The sequence below is a fragment of the Myxine glutinosa genome, chromosome 1 (assembly GCF_964187855.1).
Source record: "Myxine glutinosa chromosome 1, kmMyxGlut1.1, whole genome shotgun sequence".
Lineage (NCBI taxonomy): Eukaryota > Metazoa > Chordata > Myxini > Myxiniformes > Myxinidae > Myxine > Myxine glutinosa.
Window position 1 is genome coordinate 146,141,211 of NC_136261.1, and position 22,256 is coordinate 146,163,466.

The window sequence follows — 22,256 nt, forward strand, 5'->3', positions numbered from 1 at the left end:
CAAGGTCAGGTGTCAAAGATCCCGAAACGAAATGCTCAGAGGGGTGTCCCTCCTCCAATATCGAGGCCAGGACGTCCCCGCAGAACCACACGGAGGGATGATCGCCAGCTGCACCGGTTAGTCCGCAATGGCCGTACCAATTCAGCTAATCGGCTTAGGGCTGAGTGGCAGCAACTGACAAATGTGCCTGCATCCAGAAGGCTAGTCAACCAACGACTGGTTCAAGCAAGCTATCATGCCAGGCATCCCCTGAGAAAGCCACGCCTGACAAGACAACACCACCAGCGCCGATTGCAGTGGGCCGGAGAGCACCGTCAATGGCAGCCAGGACACTGGAATCACGTGATCTTCAGTGACGAGTCTTGATTTCTGGTCTATCGTCAAGATGGCCATGTCCGAGTGCGCAGACAAGTGCATGAAGCCTACAACGAAGATTGTATAGTGCCAAGAGTCCAAGCTGGAGGTGGTGGGGTGACCGTTTGGGCTGCTTTTCATGCAGGGGGCAAAACGGACCTGGTTGTTCTGAATGGAAACCTGAACCAGTTCAAGTACAGGGCCATTCTGGAAGAAACATTGCTTCCATTTGCTCGTGTAGCCTTTCGAGGAAACTTTGTCTTCCAAGATGACAATGCATGGCCTCATCGTGCTCGCATGATCCAACACTTTCTTGCTGACCGTGGTGTGGAGCATATGGAGTGGCCTGCCATGTCCCCGGATATGAATCCGATAGAGAACTTGTGGGCAGAATTAACGCGTCAAATCGACAACTTGGACCAGCAGCCTACCTCTGTGCGTGAATTGCAGCAGGCTATTGTCACTGCATGGCAAGCGATTCCTGTCCAAACCTTGCCAAATCTCGTGAACAGCATGCCTCAACATGTATGTGCTCTCCTGAATGCTCGTGGGGGTTACACGACGTACTGAACTGTAATTTTAATGTCCATAATCCCAGTTGTAATTTAACTTTTGTTTTTGTTGAATTTTTTTTTGGATAATGTGCAAAATAAAGAAATACTTCTGGAAAACGTACAGAAGTTTAACACAGTACTGTCCGTGAATTGAGTTCAATATCAGTTTCCATCACTTTCAAGGATCAATTTATTTGCTTCGAAATGTCAAATGTGGTTTTTGTTTCTTTTGAAGGTCACATTAACAAAATCTAGAATAATTTCAACATAATTCCAATGAACTTTTGGTTCTAAGTCAACTTGAAAAGTAAGTTCACCCCCACAAAAAAAATATTCCATATTAAATGCCAAGTCTGTATATACATAAATATAGATGACAGAACGCCACTTGTTGGAGGGAGGCTTTCTGGGGTGCGAGCTTGACCAATGAGGACCGATCGAGCATTATCCACAGAAGTTGTAGTTTGAACATTGTGAACTTGTCAGATGAAAGCTTCTGCATCATTGGCTGCTCGGTCACTGAGTTCCCCATCACCCAGATTTTTCAGCAAGTTGTGATTGTCCTTGAAGACTTTCCAGCAGGTCTTCTTGCTGTGGCCAGCCAAAAAAGATGTCGTGTCACTCCTTGTCAAAGAGTGAAATACAGGCAGGCAGTTCAGCACATTGTCTTCAATTTGGGCTGCAACGGTGTGGATGATCAACGTCCGGGTGCAGAGTACTTGTGAGACCAATATGCTTCGGCGTCCAGTGTTCACCACCAGTAATATTATACAAGACATCCTGGGTCATACTCAGAATGCTAGTCTGTATTTTCGCTTTGTTCTGGCTGACATCCTCAGATTCTGTTTCATCTGTTTCCTCTTGGCTCTGGGTCAGCTTCCAAAAGACTCTAGCCACCAAACATCATTCGGAGGAACACGAATAGGCTGTCAGGAACGCAATATATCATTTTCTCCTCATTCACAACAAAACCTTTGCAGACAGGATGTGCAAGGACGTCGGATCTGAGTTTCATGGCCAAGTGCACCATTTCAAGAAAACCATCCATGGGTTGATACGTGGGCATCAGCAAGGGCTCTTGTTCTTCACGCAGTAATGTTAAAGACATTACATTTACAAACTCGACGTTTTTCTTTCTGGTAGAGTGATGCAGGCATAGATGTCACTGATCCATGACTTAAGTTTGATTTTGGACGTACTTCTTCTGCTGATGAAAGATTGGGGTATTTCAACTTCTGCAATTTTTGCCAAGTCACAATATCGGCTCTACACCTCTGGAAGTTCAAGTACTTGTGCTTTCTTTGCAGTTTATTTCAGCTCATCAGCAAGTCATATCATGGCGACACCAATTTCCTCAGCACACTTCTCTGTTTTTGATGTCTTCCTCTAAAACTCGTGGTAACCTGAGTTATCATGTTTGCCTTCAGCTGCATTGACATCGATTACACCTGAATAGCGTACATGGGGAACTGGATCATACTTGGAAGCCTCCAAAATAGCATTCTTGATGTTGGACATTGTGACAGATTTGTTTTTCTTTATCATTTGTGCCTTGGCAAAACATACATGTTTCCCAGTTGACAGCATGTACATTACTTCGCAGCTGGGTGGAGGGTCTGCTTGCACCTGCAGCCTGGTCACCTGAGCTATCCTTGCTTGATGAACTCTCGTGTGACTTCTCAAGCCTTGAAATGTGGATTTGCTTGTAAACATTGCGTAACAAGATCTATGGTAGAGGATTCATGATCTGGTTCTGAAGCAAAAATGGCAATGAGCCTTTCAATTGCACTTCCTTACTCTTGATCTTTGAGTGTAGTTACCTTGCGCTCGCGAATCGAAATGCGGGGTTAAGCATTCAGTTCTGTACGCACGTGTTTGCATTTTAAAAATTCATTTTCTCTGCAATTCTTGGTCCGATTGACATGAAATTTTCACCTTAGGAGGGCCTCCCCCTTTAGAATATTTCAATGATTATTATGACGTCATAGTTCACGTGGTACAGGCGCCATCTTGGAAAAACTTCGCACCTCTATATCTCTGAAACTATTCCATGGAAAAAATTGAGACCTGGCTCATTGTCAACTACTCCCCATGGGGAATAAGATATGTTAATGATGATGTCATCGGTGCCTTCGTTATGACGTCATAATTCGACAAATACAACACATCCATCCGATCATTATTTTAAAAATTTCAGCAACGGTTGGCCTGATGGACAGGAAATTTTCACCATAGGAGCGCCTCCTCCTTTCGAATATTTTAATGATAATCATGATGCCATAGGTCATGTGGTACAGGCGCCATCTTGGAAAAACCGAAAAATGTTGCACCTCTATATCTCCAAAACCGCTGCATGGAAAAAATTGAAACATGGCTCATTGTAAAGAACTCCATATGGGGAATAGGTGTTCATTGGTGCCACAATTTTGACGTCATAATTCGACAGGGACAACGCTTAGTCTGATCAGTTTGAAATGTATTGAGCATGATCTATGCAACAATTATCTCAAAAGGTTATGGACGGAGTTGGGCTAAAGCTGGCGGACAGGTTGGTTGTGTGACATGGACGAATTGATTAGATTTTGGTAAAGATCTGGATCCAGTTCCGGATACTTGAGTTCTTTTTAAAGTGATTCTTCACCATTAAGGGAAAGGATCAAAAATGATCATGATATATCAAAAAGTTGTGGACGGGTTATGACAAAACTTGGTGGATGAGTGTGGTCGGTGACAAAAACAAGCCGATTGGATTTTGATTCAGGTCCGAATCCAGATTCAGCCTATCAGTGGGATACAAAACGTAAACTGATCACCAGGTGGAGGTATGCACTATACTAAGTGTCATACTAGTTGGTAGATGGAACGAGCGCAAACGGCTTGTGCTGATTAATTAAAGGCAGGGTTGCAAAAGAGCTGGGGATTGTGGGTTCAATCCCCACCAAACATGAATGGAGGATATGTTTTCACCTGTTTGTCTGTCTGCAAACAAGATTTCTCACAAGGATATGAAAGGAATTGTTTCTTTCTATGGCTTTGTGGATCCTAGGATCCTAGGAAGCCTGGTGTTGGGCTAGCGGCTAGGGTGCCAGCTTAGGATCCTAGGATCCTGGGTTCAAATTCCGGTCGATCGCTGAATTAACGCCAGGGGGGTTGACTCAGCCTGTCATTCCTTCTGAGGTCGGCAAATTGAGTACCAGTTCACTGGTAATTCTCCGTTTGTCGTAAAAAGGCGACAAAAAGGGTTGGCGGCAGGAAGGGCACCCAGCCATAAAACATTGCTTCAAAAAGGGGACCAAAAAAACAACAACAACCACGGTCCCCGAAAAAGGCCAACCCCCAAAAAGGCCAAAAAGGCCAAAAATGGCCTCTAAAGGTGGTTTTTTTAATTGTTTTTTTAATGGCTTTGTGGAGTTTGTTGGGTGAGATGTTGATTGGAGGGGGTAGAGAGGCGAGTTGACCGTGCACCAAGGTATCTCCAATACCTTGGTCCACGGGGAAATACTAAGTGTCAGGCCCCCTGCAATGTTAATTGGCCCAGAACCAGGCCATCAGTGGGATAGAAAACGTAAAGTATTCAACCTGGCAGAGATATATGCTCTCTACTGAGCGCCATTCTCGTTACGCAAGTTGATTAAACGAGCCTGCATATTCCTAAACCTACTTTACCACGAAATGTTAAGTCTGCAACTTGTTCTCAGATGCACAAACACCTTGCGACCTCACATTTTAACAGCTGCTGTGCACATGTGCTTCCAACACCGCATCTGTCTTTGAACGTGGTCTTTGTGATTTTGTGAATCCCCATGGAACGCAGCGGGTGATGCTGCAATCCTCCAAACTGAATGCATTTCACAGTCGTAATATCAGCCTTCCACCTGCAATTTTAAAGGTATTTCAGCAAAGATTAGTTACCATCTGGAGAAGAGCTTGACACTTTTTCTCTTGAAGGGGTTTTCAATAGTTTGTGTACATTATGTACATCATTCAAAGCAATTCATTTTGGCGCTTGGCATATCTACGATTTTGTAATGGCCACATCGTTGAAGCATTCACTACGTGAAAGAAAAATAGAATTTTAAATACCAATTTTTATGACAAAAAACAAGGGTGTCCTAAATTTAAAACAGCAACATTTAGAATGACACAATTCCTTCTTGAGAGGACATGTTTTATGGGATGACTGACTTTAAGAGATAACTTGTACTACTCCATCAAAGTAAATCTGCAAGATGTAAAAATAATTTCAATGAAATAATTTGACAATATCTGTTTATCTGTACCAAAATATGGTGTAAGTGACAAATTATCCCTCGTGCATCTACCATGTGCATTTCCCTCACAAGGTATTCACACCCCTTGACTTCTTCACATTTTGTATAGAAAATGACCAAACCAAATGGCCAAACAAAATTGCCAAATTTGTCAAGTCAGTATATAAAATGGCCAAACATCATTTAACACCAAATGAGTTGGCACGTGTCTTCGGGATGGTTCAATGGGGAATGACTCCGACTGCCAATGCTTTCCAGTACAATGTTCATCAAAGTGTCATTTATTGGCACAGGCACCAGACTGGACATTTATTGAGAGACATTCGGGTCACCCCAGGGTTACAACCCTCGGTGAGAAACGTTGTCCTGTCAAGCATGCCAGAAGGAACCTCTCCTAAACAGTTGGAACATCTCCAGAATAAAGTGCAAAAAGCAATTAGCCATTATATTTCAACCCAGACAGTTTGGAATAAGCTTCAGGTCAGTGGTATGAGGTCCCGCACAGCACTAATGAAAACAGAGCATCCAATGGGCAACACCGTATCACGGTTGGAGAGTGAACTATTGGCACCATGTCTTTTTTTCTCTCTTTTTTTCTACCAAGTCGAAGCTCGTATAGGAGTCTTTTCACTGACGAGTCAAAATTCTGCCTCAAATTCAACATTGGAAGTGTGACAATTTGGAGACTTGGTGAGGAACAAATTCCAATTTGTGCCATTAGGCAGCGTAGTTGGTTTAGTGAGGGCATCCTGATATAATGGGCTGGCATTCAAGTTGGCGAAGAACTGATCTTGTCATCATTTGTAAGGGGTACTATGATTCTATGAGATAAGATATGAGATTGTTATGCCCTTAGTCATTCCTCTTGCCCAACATCATGGTGGTTGAACTTCCTCTTTATTGATGATGCCCTCTATCCACACTCATCGTATTGTCGCGCGATTGCCCTCGGTTAAGACTAGGAATCGCGGATGGCCAGAACGAGCTTTAACTCCGAGGCGCCGATCAATGACGGGTTTGGCTATACAAGCACGGGGGGGGGGGGGGGGGGGAGAAGGAAGAAGAAGAAGCGGCGAGAGCTCTTACCTCACGGCCCGCGCGGCGCCAGCGTTTTCAACCTGCAAGGTGATTAAACTTACACGAACACAGGATTTTGAATAGAAAAGTAAATAATAAAAGGGTTTATTTAAAACAACTATCGGGACAGGGAAACGTGATGATCAAAACTAGAACCTAGGTTGGGACATCCCCACTCACAGACTTCGGATACAAAACAATGGAATGAATAATAAAATTAACGTGTCGTTGTATTTGTGAATGCGCGTCTTATCTCAGTGTGGCAGTGTCGGGGATCGTCTGGCTCGATTGCGTCGTCCGACGCAACTCCGGTCGACAGGAAGTAAGGCCTCGATGCGCCACTGTTCGCACACTGCTAGGCCACCGAGCCACTTGCTCGCCATGGTCTCGCCCGCTCCAGTGGCAAGCCTTGCTCGCTTTGTGAACGCCAGGGAGGAGAATCGATGGCTCTCCAATGTTGCTCCAACAGGTAATTCGCATTTCGCAAAAGGAAGGTCCAATCGGGAATGAAAGGCAAAGCAGAAGGGAGGTCCGGGCAGGAACGAAGCCAAAGCGAGAAGGGAAAAATGCCGATGAGCCAGTTGTTTTGTTGCTCGTGATCTGATGTCAGTTCTCTTCCTCTGCCAATCAGTGCCTCCCTTCCTTGTGACCTTTCGTGCCTTTTCACATCACGGGGCCTTCTGCTTCAATCAGTGCTTAGCTTGTTGGTAGTTTGGTCGTGCCCTCCGCACTGATTGGCCGAGCGTCTTTGGTATCACGTCATCGTGTGGCACGTCCTTCATCTTCCCTACGCTCTAATCAGCGACCTGCCTCCAATTCGCCCTTCCCCCATGTCAATCAAGAGCCCCTGGGCGTGGCTCTCAGCCTGCCTGGCACGATGTTCATCTCCCATGGTGTACCACTGCGCGGCCGCTGCCTGCTTGTCTTTCCGGTTTGTTTTATCGTCAGTCATTGTAAGGGGGGGATTTAATTAATGTGTGCACTAAGGGCCTATCTAAGAGTCTATAAGAGTGCGTTTCCATAAGGGACACAGGTATGATCACCAGGTCTGACACACAGGGGTCTTATCTTAGTCCCTACATCTATCTATTCAACACACGAACATCCTTGTATGATCACAGGTAAACACTTGATCTGACAAACCGGGCTAAACACAGAACTACTTATTGTACATCGAGGTGGTTCAAGCTATCATGACAGACGAAGCATGATACCGATACAGATCTACCTAAATCTACACATGCCTACCCCAAAATTCATAACAGTATTATAATAGAGCAAACGTATATGGTTAGTAATGTCGTTATGTATTTTCGCGTTCCTGGTGATTAAAATCTTGCAAGGAAACGGATTACCGAACGAGCTTTAACTCTGAGGCATTCAGTCAAAACATAGCGGAGAATACGCGTTATGGGGGGGGGGGGGGGGGACCAAAGAGCACTTACCTTCCCGGATCCCACCGGCAGTCCTCAAACCTGCAATAATTCATTCAACTGACACAGGTTTGAAATGTACAAAAATACGGGATTTATTAAAGAACATGTCGGTCACAAAGAAAACACGATAAAACTATATTCCTAATTGTAGCGCATCCACACTGACCCAAATAAAAACAAAGGATAAAATAACTGGAAAATATATAGGTGTGATTTTGTGGCACTTATCTCCAATCGGCTGGTGTATCTTGTCAGAAATCATCAAAGATCGTCTGAGGCCTTTTTTAAAATTACTAATTTTTTTTGTATACAAGATCGAGGCTCGTGAAAGGGCTAACATTAATCACACAAAAAGTCAAACCGACACATAAAACACAAACTAAGGGGAGTGGTAGACAAGATGAGGAGAGAGGGGGAAGGACACAAACACAACATTTGAGAGCAGGGACATCGAGAGAACTGTGGGAGGGAGAGGGCTTCGGGGGAGGTGGGAGAGGTATAAAAGATATGGACACTGTAAGGACTTCCAGGAAAGAAGTTTGAATTAAAAAAAAAGTGGATCTGGGGTGAATTAGCAGGGGTAGAAAAGATGAAGGTTTTGGATGGGGCAAGAAAAGAGATGGTGGTGAACAGCTGTTTTAAAGACGTGGAGGGCAGAGTGGGATTTAAGGGAGTGGGGGAGTTTGTTCCAGAGGCGGGAAAAAGGGGGAATGAAGGAGTGAAGGTGAGCAGTGAGCCTAGATTTTGGCAGTTTAATCAAAAGAGGGTTGCTGGCAGATCTTGTGCGACCTGTAGGAATATTTGGGGGACAGAGCACAGAGAGAGATGGGGGAGCAAGGCCAGAGAGGAGTCGGTAGAAGACAGAAAGACCACCAACCTGCCTACGGTGACTGAGTGGAAGGCACTCGGAGTTAGCTTCATCGCAGGAGATTCCAATGATTCTGAAAGCTTTGGTTTCAACAGCGTGAAGCCGAGCTAGGTGTGAGGCAGGAGCACCGGCCCAGAGGGGGAAACAGTATTCCAATGAGCTGCGGATGAAAGCCTTGTATGTGGTGAGGAGCTCAGGTGTGCCAAGGAAGGACTTCGCACGACGGAGGATGCCTAGTCGGCGACTGGCTTTGGAGGCCAGCTTGAAAATGTGGTTTTCCCAAGAAAGATCATGGCAGATAGTGAGACCCAAAAGCTTGAGCGACAGAACTTCTTAGAGAAGATTGTTGAGAAAGTTGATGGGAGGGTTGTCTAGTCGGTCTTTTCAGAGAGACATAGTAAGAGTGTGAGATTTGTCAGGATTGAAAGACATGTTCCACTTGTTTGACCAGTCTGTGATTTTGTCCAGGTCTGCAGAGAGTGAGGAGGCTGCAGACTACCGATCTGAGGGATGAGGTATGGAGCGGCAGATAGTGGAGTCATCAGCAAATAGATAGAGAGGATTTTCCAGAGAGTCGGAGATATCATTGATGAAGACCTAAAAAGCACAGGGCCCAGAACACTACCTTGGGGAACTCCAGCCAGAACAGAAAGGGGAGATGAGAGAAATCCATTCAGGGCCACACATTGACTACGACCAGAGAGGAAGTCCGCAAGCCATGTGTGGAGATTTCCATGGATACCATAGGAGGAGAGTTTGGTGAGCAAAGCTGGGTGCCAGAACATATCAAAGGCACGTTATATGTCAAGGGAGACAGCTCTGATTTCCTGTTTGGCATTGAGGACCTCCATCGATTGTTGAGACAGCAGAAGCAACATGTCCAGAGTAGAATGACCTGGTCTGAATCCAAATTTATGATCGGAGATCAAACCATTGGAGGAGAGGAAGGATTTGATATCCGAAGCAATGATGGATTCCATGACTTTGCTGATAATTGGGAGCAGGCTGATTGGTCTGTAGTTGCAAGGATCTGTTTTTGCACCTTTTTCTGTAAAGTGGTAATGTTTGCTGATTTCCAAGATGCTGGCAGATGACGTTGAGCAAAAGAGAGGGTGAACAGAACAGAGAGAGAGTGAGATAGAGCGGAAGAGCAGGATTTTAAGACCCGAGGGCTGATGCCGTCTCGTCCAGTTGCAGAATCAGAGTCGAGGTTTGACAAAAGCTTCTCCACCTTGTCAGGAGAGAAGGACACAGAGTCCAGGAGCAGTTGCGTTCGACGAGGTAAGGTGGGAACAGAGAGTTGGGTTTGGGACACAATATTTTGAGGCAAACACAGAGTTGAGGCATTCAGCTTTGTCATGTGCGGTGTCAACTGTGTAGCCATTTGAGGTAAGGGAGGGGCGGAGGGGGAACAAACATCAGAAACGGATTTGACCAGACGCCACCAGGATTTGAAGGAAGGAGACAGGTTTGAGAGTTCATTCTTGAGTGTGGAGAGATAGTGCTTCCTGGCACTCCTGAGGGTAGACACACACTTGTTCCGAGCTTGGTTGAAGGAACTGAGAATGCCTTCAGTTGGATTTGCCTTCCAAGAGGCAAAGGTAGGTTGTTTCAGGGCAACTGCCTCACCACAAGATTCAGTGTACCATGGGCAGGAGGAAGGGTAAGACAACTGAAGATGAGATGGGATAAATCTGTGCATGAGAGATAACAGTTTGCTTTGGAAGAATTCCCAGGAAGAATTGATGTCAGAGGCAGTAGAGATGGGAGACCAGTCCACCTTGATGGCTGCTTGCAGACCGTGCCAGTCGGCCTGAGTGAAATGCCAGACTCGTCGCTGCTGAGGAGGCTCTCTGAGAATGGCCAGAGAGATGTGCACTTTAACAAGCACATGATCAGAAGATCCGATTGGAGCAGAAGAAGAGCAGCAGACATTTGCAGGGAAGTTTGTCATAACCAAGTCTAGAAGAGAAGATACTCCACTGACTGAGATCCGGGTTGGGAAATTGACAGATTGTGTCAGTCCCAATGAGTTGCAGAAGTCCTTTGCTGAGGTGCCATGGCTGGTGAGAGAGGAACCCACACCAAGCCAGCTGGTATGATGACAGTTGAGTCGCCACATATGAGGAAGAGAGAGTTGGGATGAGTCTATAGAAGTTGGTCCATGTTGTCAGACAGCAAAATGTAAATGGAGTCATCACTGTTTGGAGGACGGTACAGAACACATATGAACAAAAGGTTGGAACGGAGAGGAAGCGGTAGCCAGAGGTACTCCCGGGGGTGGTGTGGAGAGAGGGCAGTGCAAGGAGAGTGAGGAAGAGAGTTTTTGATAAAAATAGCAACCCCACCACCAGGAAGAGGCTTAGGTCTGTCATACTGGAGGAGGGAGTAACCAGGAAGAGATATTAAGGAATCAGAGACATCTTGAAGGAGGAAAGTTTCTGTTAAGCAGATCAAGTCTGGATTGTGTTATGGAATCGTCACTTCCGTTGTTGTGGATTTCATCCACTGTAAACATTTTTGATTCCATGTACTATTATTGTTGTCGTTTAAGGGAAATAGATATTACTATTTTCAAAAGGTAAAAAAGTTAATGTTTTAAATGAAACCGGAACCGGACGACGACGAAGAGGAAGAGGAGGGACAGAAGGCAGAGCGAGTGAGTCGGAGAAGAAGCCTCGCTGCTTCGAGGTCTGGAGCGAACGATTGACAAACGAGAGTCACGAGTGATCTTTTGGGTTTCCCAGGAAAGGGATTCCTGCGACAGAGTTGTTATCGCTGGCACAGATAAACCTGCGTGTCAGGTTTTGCGGTTGATTCCGAGGAGAATCATCGCAGTGCCGTTACGCCTCGAGAACGGGAAGTCGGCCATTTTGACTCACACGCTTTGCGCTTCGCTCAAGGTTTTTCACCGCTTCAACCATTTTCACCGCATTCAGACGTTAATCTGGTGTGTGTGTGTGTGTGTGTGTGTGTGTGTGTGTGTGTGTGTAACATAGCTTTTGGAGTGGGAAATCTGCAGTTCACCGATTGAGAGCCGTCAAACTTCCATACCTAAAGGTGTGATTTCCCCGTCGCATCTCGAGGACACATTCGCCCATCTTTGGTAGTGTAACCGTCAACCCAATGGGATTCTGGTCTCGATACGACATAGTACGGACGATCACTGGAGTGGATCGACTTTGGCTTGATCCCGGAATACGACTTTGGCTTGATACGGGAATAGAGACATTGGGAATGTTCTTCTTTTCGCTCACTTGGAGCACAGCGAATTATATTGTACGAACCTGATGGTACCATCATAGGAAATATATATTGGTTGTACAATTGATTACTGTTGTTTTTGTGTTGTTATTCTTGTGTGACCTTAATACAATATTGGTTTGTTGGTAACAATTGGTGTGGTTTCACCATTGATCTTTGACACAGAATAACACATCTTTCTGCCGTGAGTCCTCTCGGGGCTCGGAGGTACACCGTGACCAGGGGGTTTGGGGAGGAGCACGTAACAGAAATTGGGGGCTCGTCCAGGATTAAATTCCCTAACATCCTCGTCCGGGATTAAATTCCCTTACACTCGTCCGGTATAGAATTCCCTAACATTCCCAAAATACCCAAATTTGAAATTTTTCTAACATTCCCAAATTTTTCAAAAAAAAAAAAGTGAAATTTTTTGTGTGAAGGTTAACAGGTGTTAACTGACAGTCACCATGGTGTTTGATGCAGAAAAGTTTGCGGCGTCCCCTAATGAGGCACAGTTCCAAGCGTTAAAAAGATCGGAACTCTTGATATTGGCCAAACATTTCAACTTGGAGGTCCGAGTTAATATGAAGAAAGCAGAGATGCAGACATTGGTGGTAGAATCTCTGGTGGGACAAGGAACATGGAAAGAGGTAGCCTTGGATTGGTTACCCGAGGAAAAAGAAAATGTGGAGCTCCGGAAAATGGAGATGCAACTGCAGAGCCAGGAAAGGTTAAAAGCAGAGGAAAGGAGAGCTGAAAAAGAACTCGAGGAGAGAAGAGCAGAGGAAAGGAGAGCTGAAAAAGAACTCGAGGAAAAAAGAGCAGAGGAAAGAGCAGAGGAAAGGAGAGCTGAAGAAGAAAGAAGAGCAGAGGAAAGGAGAGCCAAAAGGGAGTTAAAGGAACGTGACATGGAGTATCAGAAGGAACTTAAACTCAAGGAGCTGGAATTAATGGGAGAACGGAGAGAAGTAGTATCCATGCCGGCTAGTTTGACAACTAGTCAGAACACTTGGGATGTTGGAAGGCATGTGAGGCTGGTTCCACCCTTCAATGAAAAGGAGGTAGCCAAGTTTTTTTTTTTACACTTTGAGAAAGTGGCTCAAATGCTAAAATGGCCTGTGGGGTCCTGGACTATGTTAGTGCAAAGTGTTCTGGTGGGTAAAGCTCAAGATATCTATTCGGCTTTACCGATTGACCAATGTGCAGATTTATTTATGAGATAGTGAAGAAAACCATTCTCAAAGCCTATGAATTGGTCCCTGAAGCTTACCGGCAAAAGTTCAGGAATGCCAGGAAGAGGGAGAGTGAGACCCATGTGGAGGTTGCCAGAATGAAGGAAACCATGTTTGATCGGTGGTGTGACGTGAAGGGGATTGGGAAAGACTTCAACCTGTTGCGACAATTGATCTTGGTGGAGGAATTCAAACAGTGTGTCCACGCGGACATTAAAGTACATCTGGATGAAAAGAAAGTACCAGAGTTGTATGAGGCAGCAACCATGGCAGATGACTATGCCTTGACACACAGGATGGGGTTCCACAAACCTAACTTCCCGCCTCGAGTTAGCCAGGGGAGTTATGGAAATCAGGTGTGGAGAACAAATATTCATGCAGGCGGCCGAGAGAGGACTATGGGGACAAACCTGATACCGCGAATTTTAGGGATCAGAAGACTATAGTTCCAAGACAGACTTATCTTCCGGGGGGCCCGAGGCAGACCACGAGTTTTTCCTCCGGAACTACTTGCGCTTTTTGCAAGAAACCTGGGCATTTGATTTCCCAATGTTACGCCCAGAAAAGGAAAAATCAGGAGCGGAGTCAAACTGGTGCAACTCCGAATGCATTGGCAAATGCGAGAAATCGTCCTTGGAGGACAGTGCCTTGTGAAGGTTCCCATGCCAAAGTTACGGCATCACAGAACGACCTTGTTCAAGTAGGTTACAAACCTTTTATTTCAGAGGGGTTTGTGTCACTGGATGGAGACTTAACGAACCAGAGACCTGTTAGGGTATTGAGGGACACAGGAGCACATCAATCTTTGATGCTTGAGGGCATTTTGCCATTGTCAGAGAAGACGGCAACTGGTGTTAGTGTTCTTTTACAGGGGGTTGGTGGCTATCTTAAAGCTCCATTTCATGTCATCCATTTGAAATCTGATTTGGTGTCAGGACCGGTCACCGTAGGTTTACTAGCCACTCTTCCTGTAGAGGGAATCTCTTTTGTTATCGGGAATGATTTGGCCGGTGGTCAAGTTTCTGGTAATCCGATGTTTGTTGAAAAGCCTATTATGGAAAATAAAACCGCACAGTTAGAGCAGGAGATTCCGCGTATCTTTCCATCCTGTGCAGTGACTCGTGCTATGGGTAGGAAGCGCTCTGAAGAGAAGGAGAAGGTACTGACATCACGCTTTGCACAGTCACTTCTTGTCGAGTACCCTGAAAATAAGTGTCAGCACACACAAGTCATGGATGGAGGCAATGTTGGCAAGCTCTTTGTAGGTGGACTGAACTTTGACACAAGTGAAGATGTTTTGGACTTTATCTTTGGCAAATATGGACCACTCTTGGAAGTGTTGCTGATAAAAGACGTGGAGACGCAAAATTCGAGAGGGTTTGGCTTTGTCACGTTTGAAAACACAAAGGATGCCAAAGATGCAGAAAAGGATTTGAATGGCAAGGATTTGGATGGTCGGACCATAACAGTAGAGATGGCAGGCCATGGGCGTCGAGGGGGCTACAGAGGAGGCAAACGTGGAGGTAGTTTCAGGGGTGGCTATGGCTCCCGGGGTGGGAGTAATAGTTTTGGTGGCGGCCGCAGTCGTGATTACTACGGAGGTTCCCAGCAGCAGCAGCGCAGTTTTGGCAACTCTCGACGGGATGACTATTACGGTGGTAGCCGAGATGGGGCCACTGCTCACGTGACTACAGCACCCGACTCTACAACCGTGATTACGATTGTTATGATCAAGAGAAGAGTTGGAAGCACTGAGTGCTCAGGAGCAGCCGAGCCAAAATTCCTACATGGATTAACCCGTGAACTCCACGTTCCTAAATGCGTCCATGCAGTGAATACTTCCAGGCCTCACCACCCAACCACCATGAAACCTGGCTCTCAGCTCGGCCTCCTTCAAAAAGTGCTATAGATTTGCTTTGCTTTGGATTTTGATCACAACCCCTTAACCTTCATTCAAAAAATGAAAAATAAAAATCAGAGGTTGATGAGATGGAGTTTGGCTTTGCAGGAGTTCAACTTGGAAATTGAGCATGTAAAGGGCAGGGACAATGTCGTTGCTGATGCTTTGTCCAGAGTGAATTAACTTTGGAAATCAATGTGGGTTGTTTGGAAGTTTTGTTGCTTTATTTTGGGGAATATTAGTTATTGTTGCTCACGTGAATTGATAATTTGGGTGTGAGTTTTACTTTTGTTTGTTAAAAGAGTTTTTGCCTGCAAAGAAAGTTTTCACTACGTTCAAACTTTCTTTCTTGAGGGGGGGAAGTGTTACGGATTCGTCACATCCGTTGTTGTGGTTTTCATCCACTGTAAACATTTTTGATTCTATGTGCTATTATTGTTGTCGTTTAAGGGAAATAGATATTACTATTTTCAAAAGGTAAAAAAGTTAATGTTTTAAATGAAACCAGAACCGGACGACGACGAAGAGGAAGAGGAGGGAGAGAAGGCGGAGCGAGTGAGTCGGAGAAGAAGCCTAGCTGCTTCGAGGTCTGGAGCGAACAATTGGCGAACGAGAGTCACGAGTGAACTTTTGGGTTTCCCAGGAAAGGGATTCCTGCGACAGAGTTGTTATTGCTGTGAGAGATCAACCTGCGTGTCAGGTTTTGCGGATGATTCCGAGGAGAATCATCGTAGTGCCGTTACGCCTCGAGAACGGGCTGTCGGCCATTTTGAATTGCGCGCTTTGCGCTTCGCTCGAGGTTTTTTACCGCTTCAACCATTTTCACCGCATTCAGATGTTAATCTGGTGTGTGTGTGTGTAACGTGGCTTTTGGAGTGGAAAATCTGCGGTTCGCCGATTGAGAGCCATCAAACGTCCAAACCTAAAGGTGTGATTTCCCCGTCGCTTCTCGAGGACACCTTCGCCCATCTTTGGCAGTGTAACCGTCAACCCAACGGGATTCTGGTCTCGATACGACATCGTACGGACGATCACTGGAGTGGACAACTTTGGCTTGATACCGGAATACGACTTTGGCTTGATGCGGGAATAGAGACATTGGGAATGTTCTTCTTTTCGCTCACTTGGAGCACAGTGAGTTATATTGTACGAACCTGATGGTACCATCATAGGAAATATATATTGGTTGTACAATTAATTACTATTGTTTTTGTGTTGTTATTCTTGTGTGACCTTAATACAATATTGGTTTGTTGGTAACAATTGGTGTGGTTTCACCATTGATCTTTGACACAGAATAACGCATCTTTCTGCCGTGAGTCCTCTCGGGGCTCGGAGGTACACCGTGACCAGTGGGTTTGGGGAGGAGCACGTAACAATTGTCAGAAGCAACCTGAATGGAGAGATCAATCAGGTTTGAGCGAAGACCCCGGATGTCTGAGGTCCATACCGTTAATGAGGAGAGAGGGGAAGCATCGGGTGCAGGACAGGGGAGGGGAGGGGTAGGGTCTGATGAAGGATGCGAGGGGGAGGTAGGGAGAGCAGTTGATAGTGTGTCAGAGATTACAGAAGAATTACAAGAAAGGGAAGGATGAGGAGGACGAAAGTTTTGATGGTGATGGGATGAGGCACAGTGAGGGGTTGTTTGAGGGGGGGGGGGCAGAGGAAAGTATAAGGTTGGGGGAGGTGGAGGTACGAGATAGAAGGGGGACGAAGTGGGGAGGAGGCACCTTTGAGGAGGAGAAGGGAGGGGGGATAATTGGAGAGGGATGGTAGAGGGGGAGATTTGAAGGGGAAGGATTGGGGGGGGGGGGTTTTGAAGGGGAGGAGTGAGGGGGGAGTTTAGGAGGGGAGCGGCAAGGGGAAGTTTAGGTAGGGAGGGGAAAGGGGGGAGATTTGTATGGGAGGGGCAAGGGGGGAGTTTAGAAAGTGGATGATTAATGAAAGACGAACATTTATAACAAATTGGGTTTATTGTGATTTTCAAGTTAGAGATCCGTTTAAGATCGACAGAGGAGGGGTGGAATGAATGTGAATTTAGAGCATGTAGTGAGGAAGAATTATAAGATATTGAATTACTTTTTGAAGTGGGATGAGTTGAAGAGGAAATTGAAAAGAGCCTTTTAAATAGGAAGAAAAACAGAGTGTTGTAATACACCACTGAATAAAACACTGTAGAGGAAAGTTTAAACATATTTAAACAGAACCGTGATGAACAATCTTATATTCACAAAAATAGCAACGGGGAGAGGGCCGAGAGGGACAACCACGAGTCATGTGAACAGGGCAAAAGGTGCAAGGCAAGGAGATAATGAAAGATTTGGGTCTTCGGGGTCTTCAGGATCTTTTGGGTCTTTATGGGTATTTTGGGTCTTCAGGTGTCTTGGTGGTCTTAAGGGTCTTGGGGGAATTAAAGGGTCGTCAAAGGTCTGAGAGTGGTCTCAGCAGTCTAAACGTAATTAAGAGGGTTAATTAAGATGGTGATAATTATTTTTGAAGCAGAAGAAGACGTTTTAATCGCTTTTTTTCTTTTCTTTTTTTTTTTGTATACTGAATCGAGGCTCGTGAAAGAGCTAACATTTTCTTCACAAACAAATCAACCAGACAAACAAAATATATAAAAAGAGGGAGCGGAAAACAAGATGGGGAGAGAAGGGGAAGCACACAAACACAACATTTGAGAGCAGGGAGATGTGTGGAAGGGAGAGGGCTTGGGGGGAGGAGGCATGGGAAGGGGGGGGCGGGGGAGAAGTATAAAGCATAAGGACACCAAGGACTTCCAGGACAGAAGTTGGTATTTCAAAAAAGTGGAATTGGGGTGAAATTAGCGGGGGTAGAAAAGATCAAGGTTTTGGATGGGGGAAGATAAGAGATGGTGGTGAACAGCTGTTTTAAAGACCTGGAGGGTGGAGTGGGATTGAAGAGAGTGAGGGAGTTTGTTCCAGAGGCAGGAGAAAAGAGGAATGAAGGAGTGAAGGTGAGCAGAGAGTCTTGATTTTGGCAGTTTGACCATAAGAGGGTTGCAGGCAGATCTTGTGCGACCTGTAGGAATATTTGCGGGACAGAGCCCAGAGAGAGCTTGGGGGGCAAGGCCAGAGAGGAGTCGGTAGAAGATGGAAAGACCACCAACCTGCCTGCGGTGAGTGAGTGAGAGGCCCTTGGAGTTAGCTTCATCGCGGGAGATTCCAATGATTCTGAAGTTCCAATTTCCAAATTCTGAAATTTAAACAAAGATATTGTTACCTTTGTAGGGGGTAGACAACGATTACCTTAGAACCAGGTAGCATGCATGCATAGGTAGTGTGCCCCAACTGTCGTGAATAAGAAGAAACCCCATGTAATAAGTCGGAAATGTGTGTCGACCGGATGTCGTGTAAGTGTATCTTAGGCAAGGATATAATGAAAGGCAAGGAGATAATGAAAGAAAGATAAAGGCCTTGGCGGGAAACGCATGTTCGTTGGCGCGAAGTAGGCCTCACTTGCGGCCCGCTCACTCCTGGCTCCATGCACGAATTTAACGGCCTTGGTGTGCAGCTCGTTCCTCCAGCCGTGCTTGCCCTCACAATCTCTGCATGGGAAACCGCAGCTCTCCGTCCACAGTTCCGCCTCCTCATGACAATTAGCAAGATGTCAGAACACGACCATTCGCAATGAAGCTTCCTTGCGCAAGAGCAATAGCGACAGTTCACCACCAGATCCCAAAACGATAAGAACCAAAAGGATGTCGATGCTGAGAGAGATAAAATGTCGATGCTGAGAGAGAGCTTTTCGGTGACCATTCACCAACAAAGCTCGGACCCACTAAGCTAATGAAATGCGTGGATGTGTCCGCCTTTCCCGAACACTAGGACCCGAGCAAGGATGTGCGGCGCCAAAGAGAGACAATGCGAAAATGCAACTGCACACTATATAATCTATCACCAAGAGCGGGAACCAAGAGGACGTCGACGCTGAGAGAGCCAAAATGCGACCGTTCGCTATGAGGTCCAGAATCAGAAGCAAAAATGTCCGCCATTCCAATTGTTTTGTACGCACGGCTCTGATGTCATCCGTACCTGCTTCACCAATCCCATAGTCCCATTTTACCAGTCTCTGTGCCAATCAAATCCCTGCCAATCACTGCTCTTCGGGGCGTGGCTTCCCGGATCTTTTGTTCCTCTGCGTTCACCAAGGCGGTGTTATCAGCGATAGTGCTTGATGCCTGGTTTCCGGTTGGTTTTGAATTAGTGTGGTTAATGGTCGATTTCTCACTAGGTGTCTGTTGTGCGGTGTCAAAAGGAACACAGGAAAATATTAGAGGCAATTACATACAGGGGATTAATTACCCATAATCCCTCGCTAATTAACAAACCCCACCCCTCTCATGGGGACAAAGATACACTGACACGACATCCGGTCGACACAAATTTCCTACTTATTACATGGGGTTTCTTATTATTCATGACAGTTGGGGCACACTACCTATGCATGCTACCTGGTTCTAAGGTAATCATTGTCTACCCCCTACAAACGTAACAATATGTTTGTTTAAATGTGATGACAACGTCTTCTTCTTCTTCAAAAATAATTACCACCATCTTAATTAACCCTCTTAATTACGTTTAGACTGCTGAGACCACTCAGACCTTTGATGACCCTTTAATTCGCCCAAGACCCTTAAGACCACGAAGACACCCGAAGACCCAAAATACCCTTAAAGACCCAAAAGATCCTGAAGACCCTGAAGACCCAAAACACCCCGAAGACCCAAAACACCGCGAAGACCCAAAACTCTCTGAAGACCCAAAACACCCCGAAGACCCAAAACACCCTGAAAACCCAAAAGACCCAGAAGACCCAAAAGACTCCAAAGACTCAAAACACCCTGAAGACCCAAAACACTCTGAAGACCACAAAGACCCTTAAAGAGACCCTGAAGACCCAAAACACCCCAAAGACTCAAAATACCCTTAAAGGCCGAGAGGATCCAAAAGACCCTGAAGACCCAAATGGCGCCAAAGATCCAAAAGACCCCGAAGACCCAAAATACCCCGAAGACCCAAAACACTCTGAATACCGAAAATACCCAAAAAGACCCAAAGACCCTTAAAGACCCAGTGGAACCAAAAGACCCTTAAGACCCAAAAGACACCGAAGACCCTGAAGACCCAAAAGACCCAAAATACCCTTAAAGGCTGAGAGGATCCAAAAGACCCCAAAGACCCAAATGGCACCGAAGACCCAAAAGACCCCAAAGACCCAAAATACCCTGAAGACCCAAAATACCCCGAAGACCCAAAACACCCCGAAGATCCAAAACACACCGAAGACCCAAAACACCCTGAATACCCAAAACAACCTGAAGATCCCAAATATTCTCAAGAACCCTTTCGACCCAAAAGACCCTTAAATACCCCGAAGAACCAAAATACCCCAAAGACTCTTAAAGACTCAGAGGAAACAAAAGAACCTTATGACCCAAAAGCCCCTGAAGACCCAAAATACCCCGAAGACCCAAAACACCCCAAAGACCCAAAATACCCTTAAAGGCCCAGAGGATCCAAAAGACCTTGAAGACCCAAATGGCCCTAAAGACCCAAAACACCATGAAGACCCAAAAGACACCGAAATGGTCAATGATGCCTGTCCCTCTGAAACGACGTGTGGTGGGGCGCGCGGAGTGTGCCGTGTCATGCTAGTGTCCTCAATGCTGCATTTCAGAAATACCATCATCACATGGATTGGTCTGCAATATCTCCGGAGCTAAATCTGATCGAACATGTTTGGAGAATCCTACTGAGGACTGTATGTTGTGATCAAATCTTCCAGCAGTATCTTGATGAACTAGAAGTGGTCCTGCTTGAATAATGGTGTGATATCCCAGAGCGAGATCATCTGATTTGGTTTATGGCAAGATGTGTGTGAGCTTGTATTGAGGTCACTCGTGGTCATGCACGTTATTAAAGCAATTTCTGCCAATTTAAACATGTCTGTGATATTTCATAGAATGGCATCATTGACAATTTGCAAACTCATTTTAGGCAGCCATGGTGTTTTGACGAAATAACTTAACTTTGGCGTCTACTGATACTACACTTGTTTATAGAGTGTGCAGATCAATTTTATATACATATACATATACATATACATATATATGTGTATATATGTATTATGTATATATGTATATACTTTTATATATATGGTAATTTGAAATATGAGAGCTATTCACGATAAAATAATCGAAAGAAATTGAATTGTGAAATTATGATACAAAGAATATAGCTCATTAAGCTTGAGATGTTCTTTTTAAAATTAAAACCATATAAGATGCATACATGCATGATTTTTGGTTTTTGATAAATATGAACAGGAATAGTTCTGATGAAATAAATGTGTATTTTCAATGAGAAATGCTCCCTATATTGACTTGCCTTATGGGGTATTGTTTAGGAGAGCCTTGAAGATGATGTTTTGCGTAAATGTTCATGTCTTTGTTTTGTCTTGCTGTGGAGACTTTGTCAATTTGGGTTGTGATGGACTGTAGAGAGTGTGCTCTTGACAAAGCAACATGGAGCCGGCACTGGGTGAAATGGTTGTTTCTAGTAGATCTAGTATATAAACGCAGCAGATTTCATTCGATGTAGATCGTATTAGAAGAATCTCTGTAGGAAAGACTAAAATTTTTGGATATTGGTGAAGATCCAGATCCAGATACGAGTATTGTTTAATTTCGAAGTGATTCTTCACCATTGAGAGATGGGGCCAAAAACGATATATTGTATAATATCTCAAAAAGTTATGGACGAGTTATGAAAAAACTTGGGGGATGAGTTGGGTAGGTGACAAGAACAAGCTGATTAAATTTTGGTTCAGGTCACAATCGAGATCTGGCCTATCAGTGGAATAGAAAACATAAACTATTCAGTCTGGCGGAGGTATGCACTCTACTGAGTTCCGTTCTAGATGATATATATGATTCTAATCTCAAAATATATAGAGTCTGCCCAAGCTGGCGAAACCTGCTGCAGGGCCGAGCCATTTAATGGACCCGACACTCCAAATCTTACCTTCTATAATGCACTGGTTTATCCCATCCCATCTGCGACTTCTCTATAGATCATCTAGGCCTTGGTACACTGAATCCAATTAGGAGGCAGTTGCAGTTAAGCAGCTTGCTCTCAGCATGGAAAGCTAACACGACAGAGGAATACTTTAGTTGATCCCATAAGGTTCCAAACAAGTGTGTCCTTTCTGAGCCAAGCCAGAAAACATCATCTTACAAATCTCAAGGCAAAACTTTACAAGCAGTCTCCGTCCTACATTGTGGTGCATTGTCAAGTCT